Genomic DNA, 12,564 nt, shown 5'->3' on the forward strand with positions numbered 1-12,564 from the left:
ATTGCTATGTGAGTCTGTTTCTGCTTTGCAGGTATGTTCATTTGTACCATATTCTACATCAGTTTCTTGATAGGAAGATATTTCACATGTTGGGCTGTTTTCCGTATAATTTGGGTCATGGCTGTTCCAGGAGAATATTACCTTATTATTCATGTACCAGTGTCTTAGAGCAGAAGTTGGTCCCTCTTTAAAACTAATCTGTTCGTGTCAGTATCCATCTTCTTGCTTTGATTCCGCAAGCATGCAAATCCACTTTTGTGTGCCTGTCACGTGCAGAGCTTCCCTGGTGGACTCCCTTCGTGGCTCAGTGGTAAACAATCCACCTGCCATCGCAGGAGACATGAGCTCAATCCCTGGGTTGGAAAGGTCCCCTGGAGGATGAAATGGCAACCCACTCCAGTGTTCTTGTCTGGAGAATCCCATGGACAGAGGAGCCTGGTGGGCTGCAGTCCATGGGGTCGCAAAGAGTCGGACAGGACTAAACAACCACACATGCAAAGCACAATTTGGAGTACCTTCCTCCTCTTCCCAAGGAAGGATTAAAAAAGGAAATGGTTATTTTAAAGGAAATCTTCCATAATGAACCGTGAGGTTGGAAGAGTACAAAAGAGCAATGGTACTAATAATTTTGTGGTCACCCTCATTTTATTTAACAATAAAGTTTTACACCGTATTGCATTCACCAGAGTTGTTCCATTTCCCTACTGGCGCAGTGGGTACAGGTCATAACGAGACAGCAGGCTCTTTGCGTCAATGAATAAGGCACATCTAGGCCACTTCTTAATCTGTCCCCTCAGCGCTAAACTTCTTTCTTTTTAAATATGACTCTCTGAAGTACCGGCTTCCCTGGTGGCTCAGCTGGAAAAGAATCCACCTGCAATGCAGGAGACCCTGGTTCGATTCCCGGGTCGGGAAGATCCCCTGGAGAAGGGATAGGCTACCCACTCCAGTGTTCTTGGGCTTCCCTGGTGGCTCAGATGGTCAAGAATCTGCCTGCAATGCGGGAGACCTGGGTTGGGAAGAGCCCCTGGAGGAGGGCATGGCAACCCACTCCAGTATTCTGGCCTGGAGAATCCCACGGACAGGGAAGCCTGGCGGGCAACAGTCCATGCAATCGCAGAGTCAGACACGATTCAGCGACTAATCAGAGCACAGAACACCTGAAGTATAAGGTGTAAATTAGGAAGGGAGATCAGGTGTATACACCGAGCAAGAATACAGGGACAGAATCGGGAATCAATCAACTTTTACGGAAATATAAACATCTGTCTACAATCTATAATCTACATACATATAAATGATGTACACATATCTATATATTATACAATAGAGAGGGATTATATATAACCTAATAATTATGTTATCATTTCAGTTCAGTAGCTCATGACTGAACTGAACTGATATATAACACACATCCGTTCCCTGCTGTTGTCGGTCACTCACTAAGTGGTGTCTGACTTTTTGCAAACCCGTGGACTGCAGCATGCTGGGCTTCCCTGTCCTTCACTGTCTCCTGGAGTTTGCTCAGACTCATGTCCATATATATGTAGAACTCTCTATATCTCCTATATAATGCGATGCAGGCATACCTCATTTTATTGCACTTTGCTTCATTTTACTTCACAGAAATTGCTTTTTTGGCTTTGTTCTGTTTTTTTTTTTTTTTAAACAAATTGGAGGTTTGTGGCAACCCTATTTCAGGAACATCTATCAGGGCCATTTTTCCAACAGTATTTGCTCATTTCATGTTGCATTTTGGTACTTCAGTTCAGTCGTGCACTCGTGTCCGACTCTCTGTGACCCCATGGCCTGCAGCACACCGGGCTTCCCTATCCTTCACCATCTCCTGGAGTTTGCTCAAACCATGTCCATCGAGTCCGTGATGCCATCCAACCATCTCATCCTCTGTACTTGGTCCTTCTTGGAATATTTTGTAACTTGTCATCACTATTATAATTGCGACAGTAGCTGTGATTCCTGATCATTGATGTCACTACTACAACTCACTGAAGGCTCGGAGGCTAATGAGCATTTTTTAGAATCAAGTATTTTTTAATGAAAGGATGGACATTTTTAAACACATCATGCTACTGCATACTTAATAGACAACACTCAAAGGTAAACATAACTTTCCTGTGAGCTGGGAAACCCAACAATCTCTTGACTTTATGTAGACATTCACTTTATGCTGGCGGTCTGGAACGGAACCTGTAATGTATGATGCTGGGAAAGATTGAAGGCGGAGGAGAAGGGGACGACAGAGGATGAGATGGTTGGATGGCACCACCGACTCAATGGACATGAGTTTGAGCAAACTCTGGGAGATCGTGAATGACAGGGAAGCCTGGCATGCTGCAGTCCATGGGGCTGCAAAGAGTCGGACATGACTGACCGAGGAAACTGAACTGAATGCCTATATATTATATTATATATAACCATTATCATTATATAAATATATTAAAAGTATATAATATAATTATATAATGTATTATGTAATTATATTAAAATTATATATACTAAAATACAAACTTATACACAGCATATAAACCAGAGTATTATATAATATTATAATATTATATTATATAATATAGTACGTGTATGCATGCTCTGTCGTGGACGTAGCCTGAAAGACTCCTCTGTCCATGGGATTTCCCAGGCTAGAATACTGAAGTGGGTTGCCATTCCCTTCTCCAGGGGATCTTCCCGACCCAGGGATTGTTCCCAGGTCTCCTGCACTGCGGGCAGATTCTGTACTGTCTGAGCCACCAGGGAAGCCCTACCAGTCATATATGCATATATATATATATATATATATACACACACACATATGTACACACATGTATATATATCAGTTCAGTTCAGTCACTCAGTCGTGTCCGACTCTTTGCGACCCCATGAATTGCAGCACGCCAGGCCTCTCTGTCCATCACCAACTCCCAGAGTCTACCCAAACCCATGTTCATCGAGTCGGTGATACCATCCAACCATCTCATCCTCTGTCGTCCCCTTCTCCTCCCGCCCCCAATCCTACCCAGCATTAGGGTCTTTTCCAATGAGTCAACCCTTCGCATGAGGTGGCCAAAGTATTGGAGTTTCAGCTTCAACGTCAGACCTTCCAATGAACACCCAGGATTGATCTCTTTTAGGATGGGTTGATTGGATCTCCTTGCAGTCCAAGGGACTCTCAAGAGTCTTCTCCAACACCACAGCTCAAAAGCATATATTCTACGGCGCTCAGCTTTCTTCACCGTCCAACTCTCACATCCATACGTGACCACTGGAAAAACCATAGCCTTGACTAGGTGGACTTTTGTTGGCAAAGTAATGTCTCTGCTTTTAAATATGCTATCTAGGTTGGCCATAACCTTCCTTCCAAGGAGTAAGCGTCTTTTAATTTCATGGCTGCAGTCACCATCAGCAGTGATTCTGGAGCCCCCAAAAATAAAGTCTGACACTGTTTCCACTGTTTCTCCATCTATTTCCCATGAAGTGATGGGACCAGATGCCATGATCTTAGTTTTCTGAACGTTGAGCTTTAAGCCAACTTTTTCACTCTTCTCTTTCACCTTCATCAAGAGGCTCTTTAGTTCTTCTTCACTTTCTGCCATAAGGGTGGTGTCATCTGCATATCTGAGGTTATTGATATTTCTCCCGGCAATCTTGATTCCAGCTTGTGTTTCTTCCACCCCAGTGTTTCTCATGATGTACTCTGCATATAAGTTAAATAAGCAGGGTGACAATAGACAGCCTTGACGTACTCCTTTTGCTATTTGGAACCAGTCTGTTGTTCCATGTCCAGTTCTAACTGTTGCTTCCTGACCTGCATACGGGTTTATATACACACACATATATCCCTCCCTCTCCTCCCCCATCCCACCCCTCTAGGTCATCACGGAGCACCAAGCTGAGCTCCTTGTGCAATACAGCAGCTTCCCACTAGCTCTCTCTGTGTATCTATATGTGTTTCACTAAATGAGGACGGGATGTTGCTGCTTGTTGCAAACTTTTTGGTAACAGAATCCTTTTTTCATACAGCTGTCCATGTAAGTAGGTCTGGTCACAGTGTTGCCATGAAACTCCAACAAGGCGATTTTTTTTTTTCTTTATTCCTTCCTTCCTTCCTCTCTCTCTCTCTGTCCCTTTCCATCCCCCAGCACAGCTCATGGGATCTCAGTTTCCCAAACTAGGGATGGAATTCTCCCGCAGCCCTGAAAACGCCCAGTCCTCACCACCAGCCGGCCGGCAACTCCCCACCCTTGTTAATTTCCTATTCTGCAACTTTGATTAGACCTTTAAAGGTTCATGCCTGGAAGGCAGAGCCTTGTGGATGCTCTGTCGTGTATATTTCTTTTACAAAAGGTGCAGAGCCAGCCTGACTGAGCCCAGGAAATAGAGCACAAAGATGAAACCAGAAGGGTCAGATTCAACACGGAGCCAGGTCTGCTCTGGTCTGTTGCAGTCCCTTCCCAGCTTTCTCCTTCAATTCCACCTCCATGGATCGCTGTGAATTCATGCATCAGAGGTATTTCCACAACTTCAGCTACTCATTTTTCATGTCTTATGCTGTTGGCTCCCTTATCCACTGGACTGTTTGTGTCTTCCAAAATACATGGATGGTTGTTACTCACGCATGCATTTTTCCTTCTTAGCGTTATGCCTGTGCTCAGGATACACTTGATAAATTTATAAATAACTCAGTTAATTCACACTTTCTTGGCAAAACCAATGACTTTCTGGCCTGCTGTAAGTTTTGTGTTTGACTTGAGGCTCTGCTTCTAAACTCCCCTTTAGGAAGGATGTATGTTTGTATCTATGCCTGTGTGCGTGCATGCTTAGTTGCTTCAGCCGTTACAACTCTTTGCGACCCCATGGACTTGAGCCCTGCCAGGCTCCTCTGTCCATGGGATTCTCCAGGAAAGAATACTGGAGTGGGTTGCCATGCCCTCCGTGTTTATAACTACGCCTCTGTGTATATCTATATTTTCCTATCTGAAAGTGAAAGTGGCTCAGTTGTGTCCGACCCTTTGCGACCCCATGGACCATACAGTCCATGGAATTCTCCAGGCCAGAAGACTAGAGTGAGTAGCCTTTCCCCTCTCCAGGGGAATCTTCCCAACCCAGGGATTGAACCCAGGTCTCCCACATTGCAGGCGGAGTCTTTATCAGCTGAGCCACAAGGGAAGCCCTTTGTATCTGAAGTTACATGTTTTACTACTTTGGAAGGAAAGCTATTAGCGATACTGTTAGGTTATTGGATCTTAAATATCTATTCAGTGATAGAAGAAAATAAATATTAATATAAATCATATGTAAGTTTCTTCTATTATTAGATTGTGTATCTATTTTGTGTACATAATAATGTATATATAACTGATTAAAATTAGTAACCTCTTTATATCAATGCATATATCTATGTATATGCATATATATATACAGCTTTTTTCGATAAAGGGTGTTTCATGCATATTATCTCATTTAGCCATCCTGAGGGACCTACAGGAGAGCTATTTTAATCTCTCTTTAAAGGATCTAGTCCCTAAAGTTCACAGACCCTAACAGACTTTCCAGTAGGTTACAGCTAGCACAGATCAGACACTTGATCTTAAATCAGGTCCCCTAAATCAGCGTGTGTCACCTTCCTCTCTATTGGCTGTGTCCCCCAAGTGTCTTTCTCTTAAAACTTGTGAGGAATCCCTAACCGAGCCATCACACCAAATATGACAGCAGATGGGATTCGGGAGCACTTGTGACCACGTCCTATGGATAGGAGACATCATCATTTCCCTTCAAGACATAAAGCCATAGGTCTACAAAATAAGGTTATTAATAGAAGCAGACATTTATTTACAGCATCTTATATGCCTGAGCCCTGTATCACTTATCACATCACAAGGATATCATGACGTGATTACTTTCATCAGGTCCACATCGAAGAGGCAGAAACCCAGACGAAGCATCTCAGCACACACCCTGAAGGTCACAGGCCACTGGAACCCAAGGAATCGAGTTTGAGAATCTGTGTGCAGCTTGCCACAACACTCTACAGCCTTCTCCACTTCATGGGCAGTAAGCCTCAGATACCACGCAGTGCACAGCCAACTCAGCTCAACCCAGTGATGAAAACCAGGTCCTCTCACCAAACATGTAGGTGGCTGGAAAAGATGAGCTCCTGGATCGCAAAGTGAAGAGGGACGTTTCGAAGTAACTGACAGACACCACCAGTGTCCTCAGTATTTTACTCATCAGAACTATTACAAATTTTATTCATCAAAACCATACGTTCTTATGTATGAGAAACAAACCCCAAAGGGATCACTTTTAGCCCATCAGGTGGGTAGAAAAGAGGTTCTATCCTTTCGGGTTCTTCATTCTAATTTTGTTATACGGATAGATACAGATAGCTACTACGTATCTATCTGTGTATCCCTGTATGTAGGTATCTATCTGTCCATCCGTCAGTCTAACCATCTATCCAGCCTTTCATCTTTCCATCCATCCTTCTATGTGTTATCTATCCACGTTTCTGTCTACACGTCATTGCTTCCCAATAGCTCAGTCGATAAAGAATCTGCCTGCAGTGTAGGAGAGCGGGGTTCGATCCCTGGGTCGGGAAGGTCCCCTGGAGAAGGGAATGGCAACCCACTCCGGTATTCTTGCCTGGAGAATCCCATGGACAGAGGAGCCTGGCGGGCTACAATCCATGGGGTCTCAAGAGTCAGACACAACTTAGCGACTAAAGAGCAAGAGAAAAAGACAAACCCAACACCATCCAGAAACAGTAACAGGTTTTGTCAGGCTGTTTGCCTACCCGGGTATCTATCTATGTATCTAGTATCTATCTACATGTCATTGCTTCCCAGCACCCTGCAGAAACGGTGACATACTTGTCAGTCTGTCTGCCTGTCCATCTTTGTATCTGTCTATGTATGTATGTGTATGTGTCTGTGTTGATGTGTGTATCTGTCTGTGACTATGGGTATGTATCTATGTGGTGATCTTTGCATCTCTCTATCCGTCATCGCTCCCCATTACCATCAGTCAGGAAACAGTAACACCTTTGTCAGCCTGACGCCCAGGGAATCGCTCCCACCGCCGGCTCTCTCGCTCTCGCCTCGCCCGGCAGTAAAGGGTTAACGCTGTTTGCAAATACGGTGGCACGTTTGCTGTCTCCGAAGGGTGCCGTAGGAGCGCAGGAAGCTCTCACCTCCCCCACCCCCGAACCCCCGCGCTTCGGGCAGTGGGGGCCCGAGGAGACGCGGCTCACCTGTTCCACCCCCCCGGCACACCCGGGGAATCTCTCCGTTCCAGCTGGTTTGCACCGGGATTAGCTGCTCTTTGCAAGCGCTTTGTAGCCGCGGATGTGGTTTCTGTAGTGACGGGGCCGACTGCGGAGATCTATTGGCTGCTGGCTTTGTAAATTTCATTCAGTTTGGTCCAATAGCAGAGGGCGAGCTGGGAGCCATCAGGACCTTTCGCTTCAATCTCGCTCTCTTTCTTGCAGCCCGGTCTCTGTCTCTCGGTACAGAGCGCTTATTCAGACCTCACGTTGCCCTTGGAGCTCCGCCTGCGTCCCCGTTCCTTCTTCCCCGTCAGACTATTTACGCCAGAAACACCGAATTTTCCTGCCAACGGCCGGGTCGGTGGTCCTCGCATTCCTTCGGGGGCGGGGGTTGGGGGTGGGGGACGGTGTGCAAATCTGGTTGGGATTCGACAGAACCCCAGGCGGCTGGACTTATACACATCCTCCTGAATCATAACCATCGGTCAGGGTTCCCTGGAACAATCTGGATGTCTAACAGGAACACTCATAACCGATGCGGCTTCTCCACGGCTGAGGTAGGTGCCGTTTTAAGATATACGTCTCTGGGTTATTTTTCATTTAAAGCCTTTTTTTAAACGATTGGACTCGTGTGTGCTTCCCAGAAAAAGATGCTAATAAGCCTGATTGCTAACGTTTGCGCTTCACTTCATCCGACATTTGTTTTTTTTTTAGTATTTTCCCCTAATTTTGAAAATTTGAATAAGACTTTTCATCTGTCGCTCCATTTCTTAGGTCTGGGTGGGAGTGTGGACATAGATGTCACAGCGTGTCCTCCGCCAGCTCCGTGCACATCTCGACACAAACGTTACATTGTTATTATTGTTATTATTATTTTCTTTTGACTTAGAAGAATCGCGATATACCACCGTGGGGTTGGAAGCCCGTTGGCTGCAATCAGCTCTTTGAACGGCGCCGGGGCCGTGTTTTGCTGTTTACAAAGTAGCTCTGTGTTACATACAAATAAACAGAGTGTGGCCGAGAGAGGAAGGGGAGAAAAAAAAAATGTATCTGCAGTACAGGGAGAGAAAGACCGAAGCGCCAGCTCTCTGCAAAGCGGGACTGGCGAGGAAGCCTGGAGGACTCATGGAAACTGTGAGCAACCACGGCCTTTTTTTTTTTTTTTTCCTTCCTCTTTCTTTAAGGAAAACTGTCAGCTGCTACCTCCTGGGGTGCGTTTTTTGGGGGGTTAACCAGGGAGAGGAAAAAAAAATAGGCTTGGCTGGGTTTGCATTAAGCGATTTTCTTTCCCTCCCTCCCCTCTTTCCTCTGCTGGCCTTGGGAGCAGATGACGGGCTTGTGTGATGCACTGAATAACGCACGTGACTGATTAGGACCGGGCTGGGGTTTGCTGGGCAGCGACCCGGGGCGCGCTGGAGACCCCGGGGTGAAGACGGATTGATGGTTAGCTCCGCGCGGTTTCTGCCAAGCTGGGGGGGGGGGTGGGCAGGAGGGCGGGCTACCTGCACCCGCCCCCCCAGTCTTCCTCTTGCCGTGCGTGTGGGCTGGGAGAAAAAGCCAGCGGCGCGAGGTGGAGGGTGTTGGGGGGAAGCGAGTCGGGGGCGGCTGGCGGTGGGGAGCTGGTTTCGCTGCTTCGGGGAGCGGGGTGGGGGTGGGGGGTCTGGCCTGGACCTGCGCGAGGGGCGCGCGGCTCCCTCCCGCGCACGGTCCCCAAGGCTGCTCGCTTGGCCCCAGGAACCACAAAAGTTGCTTTAGCTGCGGGCACCCGCGCGGGGCGCCCCGGGCCGGGGTCTCCAGGGGGGTGCGGACGGACTCCACTCGTGCCCCTTGGAGGACCCCGATTCTCGAGAGCAGAGCACCCCCCGCCCCGCATCAGCACCCCCGCCGCCGGGCGCGCGGCGGGCCAGGCCCTTCGTCCCAGGTGGGGGTGGGGGTCTGGGGAGGCTGTGGGATCTGCGGACCCCCCCACAGCCTTGAGGCCCACAGAAGCGCCCCCCACCCCGTCCTAAAAGCCGGCGGCTCTCCTCCCGCCCTCCGCTCCCCACGCTTTCGTTCCGATCTCGTCCGGACCACCTCCCCGTCATTCCCCCACCCCCGGCAAGCCACCCCCTCCAGGCATTCCCGCGCGCCTCGGCCTGGTTCCGCCGCCACCTCCAGCGGGCGGAACTGGTGGCCAAGATCCGCCGCCTGGGGGGAGGCTGGAGATGGGGCGGCGGGAAGTGGGGGTACCCGGAGGTGGGTGAGGGGCTGAGAGAGCCTGGCAAAAGCCTGCCCCCTCCCCAAGGCAGCGGCGGCGGCGGCGGGCTGCCCCCCGGGCCTGCGCCCGCACTCGCGTGGCCCGACCTGCGGGCGCGCGGGGTGGGGACCCGGGCTGGGGAGGTGTTGATGGCGGCGGTGGGGGGGGCGTGTGTGCGCCGCTCGGCTGCAGACGGTGCGGGGCGGAGGGGGGGCGAGCTCGAGGAAGGAGGAAAGGCTGAGGTCCCCGGCTGCAAATCCCCTCCGCCCCCAGCCCCCAGCCACGACAGTTGCGGGCCCCTCTCCTGCTCTCCAGGACGCTGGCCGCCTCCTCCTGGCGCGCACGCATCCTTCAGTCTCTCAGACGCGCCCCTCTCTCTTCCCCCCCACCCCAGACCTGGACCCCTCTGCTCTTTTTCTCCAGCCGAGACCCCGGGAGGCTCGCTTTCTCCCCTCGGATCCTCCCAGGCGGCCTCCCCGGGACGAGGGGGTTGCACCCCGAGATCCGGGCGCGGGTGCCCCGCGCAGCCCTGGGCCCGGGCGCACCATTCCGGCGCCTCTCTCTCTCTCTCTCACACTCACGCACACACACACACATCACCCGATCTTCCCCGATCGGCAGGGCCCCGGGGGTCCCCGCCGCCCCCGACCCGCGCACCACCCCCCTCCCACCGGGGACCCGGCGGGGGGACCACTCTGGGAACGGACGTCCGACCGGGAGGGCGAAGGGCGCTTGGACAACGTCCTCTGCATCTCTCCCGCACCCCCTTTTCTCAGCGGGGCTTGATTTTTTTTCTTTCTTTTTTTTTTTGGCTGCGGGTTTCCTCTGCTTCGGACTCATTCCTCGGAACCGACCAGCAGGTGTGGGCCTCTTTTATTTATTTATTTACTTTATTTCTGGAGCCCTGAGGCTGCTATTTCGGGGCTCGCGTGGAGGGAGGGGGCAGCAGGCAGCGTCTCGGGGGGTCCGGGGTGGGGGTGGACCCCCATCCCACCCCATAACCTGGAGCTGAGGCTGGCGTCTCGCGCGCGCCCCGGGTGCGCGCGTAATGAATGAAACCCAGCGCGCGGGCGGGTCCTGGGCCGAGCCCGTCTAGCGGGTGGACCCAACTTAAGAAATTTGGGGTGCGGGGTGTCGGGGGCGGGGGGCGGGGGGAGTATCGAAGTAAGCAGGTGCTGTCCTTACGAGCAGGATCCACAAGGTGGTAGCATGGATTCTTCCTTTCATTTTGATTTGCTTTCTCTTTTATTCCTTCTGTTTGGTCAGTTGGGTGAAATGGCTTTCTGTGATACCCTATAGTTTTTGAAAGGGTCCACTGGCCGGCCCGGTTGCGCCTTCTGAGCGCGTTCCATTTTCACTGTGTCGCGATGCTTTTTTTCTGAGCCTAGCTTCTTTTCTGAGTCAGGCTTGTCCCCTGATTTGAGGAACAGGACGCAGAAGGAGGTGGGGTGGGGGAGAAAGAAAAAGGAAGGAAAAAGTTTGGGGAGACTTGGTTATCCTCACGGAGCCGAATTTCCAGTCCGTGGAGGTCTCTGCAGGCAAGACCAGAAGCGCAGGCGTCAGGCACCGTCTGGTAGGCACCTCCTTCGGCTAGAAATGAAATGACCACGGTGTCGAGACCTGACTTCCCGGCGGAACAAAGCAACCTCAGCTGCTTGGGAGAGCGGCCTGATTTGAATGGAGATGCTTTAGCGTTTTTCCTCCGGGCTGACGGAGCCAGGGGAAATGGTTTTGATGGCCCAGAAATCTGCATGTGTGTGTGTGGGCACGTTGGGGGTGGGGTAGGGACAGGGTTCAGGCCTCCCATCAGCGTCAGGTAGAGGTTACCAGCTATCTCCAAAATACTCAGGGTCGGTCCCGTGTTTGAATGCGGCACAAGGTGTGTGTGTGCGAAGGCGGGCGTTTATGGCACATGGTTGCATTCATCCTTTATGTCCGGATTAAAAAAAAATTGAATTTTAAAAACGTGCCCCTAAATTAAAAACAGAAGCATCTCATAGAGGCTTCTGCAAATAATTATTTTTCTCCCCCGAGATGAGAACCTCAGTATTCTATTACCCAAAGAAATGTAATTGACAGTTTTTAAAGAGTATTTTCCTTGACATGGAAGAAAAAAAAAATGAGGGCCAGGACATAGCAAGTGGAAAATTACTTCATCAGTTTTAAATCACTGGATTAAAATGACACGTTAAATTTTTTGGAAACCAGTATGATTTCAAGCGGGAACTTAATGATTGTTGCATTTTCATAATAACGGCTGTGCTTTGATGCCGTTTGCAAGGTGTTTTGACATGTTTTTCTTTGGTGGAAGAATTGTTATGTTCCTTTGTATTTTTTTTTTCTGCATAAAAGAATGCTGAATGTACATTTAGCCCTAAATCCAGCTATCCAGCTAATTTTTTATCTTAGTCTTAAGACTAGATAACATGCTTGATAAGTGAGGAGTTGCTCCATAAGAAGCATGAAGCAGGTATGATCCTATGAAATTCACAAGTGAATACATGTGCCTAATTGTCAAGTTATTTCTTAGGCCTGGAATGTAGATCAACAGCAAGTATATGGGTGTTTTTCTTTTATTTTTGAACTTGGCCTTTTCATTTTTTTTTTCTTTGCAGTAATTTGTGGAAAGCTTCTGGTTTCTGTACAAAGACAAGAGTGTTTCCTGTCTATACACATTTTGTTGCTTTCAGAATGCGCAGGCAACTCTGTAAGAACTCTTTAGAATATTGGGCTTTGATGCCTGGACCACAAAACAAAAACCCAGAGATGGTTCTCACAAAAGTAAATATTCGAGTGCATGGAATCTGGCAGGGGGCTCACCATTCTTCCGTTTTAATTGGTACTCCAGATTCTAAACCTTTGTTACAGGCTGGATATTGTCCACGGTGCAACCTGTTGACAGAATTTATGTGGTTCAAATGAAGCGACCCTGTGAAAATATTTAAAGTCCTTTAAATGCCCTCCCTCTGAAGACAGACTTCTCTGATGAAAACAGATTTAAATCCCAAACTTGATGACAGTTGATTTTTTTTTTTGTATGTGACAGTCA

General features: G+C 49.1%; 1 protein-coding gene across 4 annotated transcripts in view; it reads left to right on the top strand.

The window, feature by feature from the left end:
* Positions 1 to 4,361: 4,361 nt before the first annotated feature.
* The window catches only part of LOC145536932 (neuroligin-4, X-linked), a 371,520-nt gene continuing 363,317 nt past the window's right edge, over positions 4,362 to 12,564 (top strand). The window contains exons 1-3 of one of the 4 annotated variants that reach the window (XM_081567240.1): positions 4,362 to 4,522; positions 5,922 to 6,330; positions 7,502 to 7,836. The gene's annotated coding sequence lies outside the window, so the exon portion shown is untranslated. Of the gene's footprint in view, positions 4,523 to 5,921; positions 6,331 to 7,291; positions 7,837 to 8,308; positions 8,414 to 12,564 lie in introns of those variants that run through there. The other 3 variants (XM_081567242.1, XM_081567241.1, XM_081567244.1) reach the window with 3 other exon arrangements.

Source organism: Giraffa tippelskirchi, chromosome X (assembly GCF_054371585.1).
Source record: "Giraffa tippelskirchi isolate mGirTip1 chromosome X, T2T-mGirTip1v1.2.pri, whole genome shotgun sequence".
Taxonomy (NCBI): domain Eukaryota; kingdom Metazoa; phylum Chordata; class Mammalia; order Artiodactyla; family Giraffidae; genus Giraffa; species Giraffa tippelskirchi.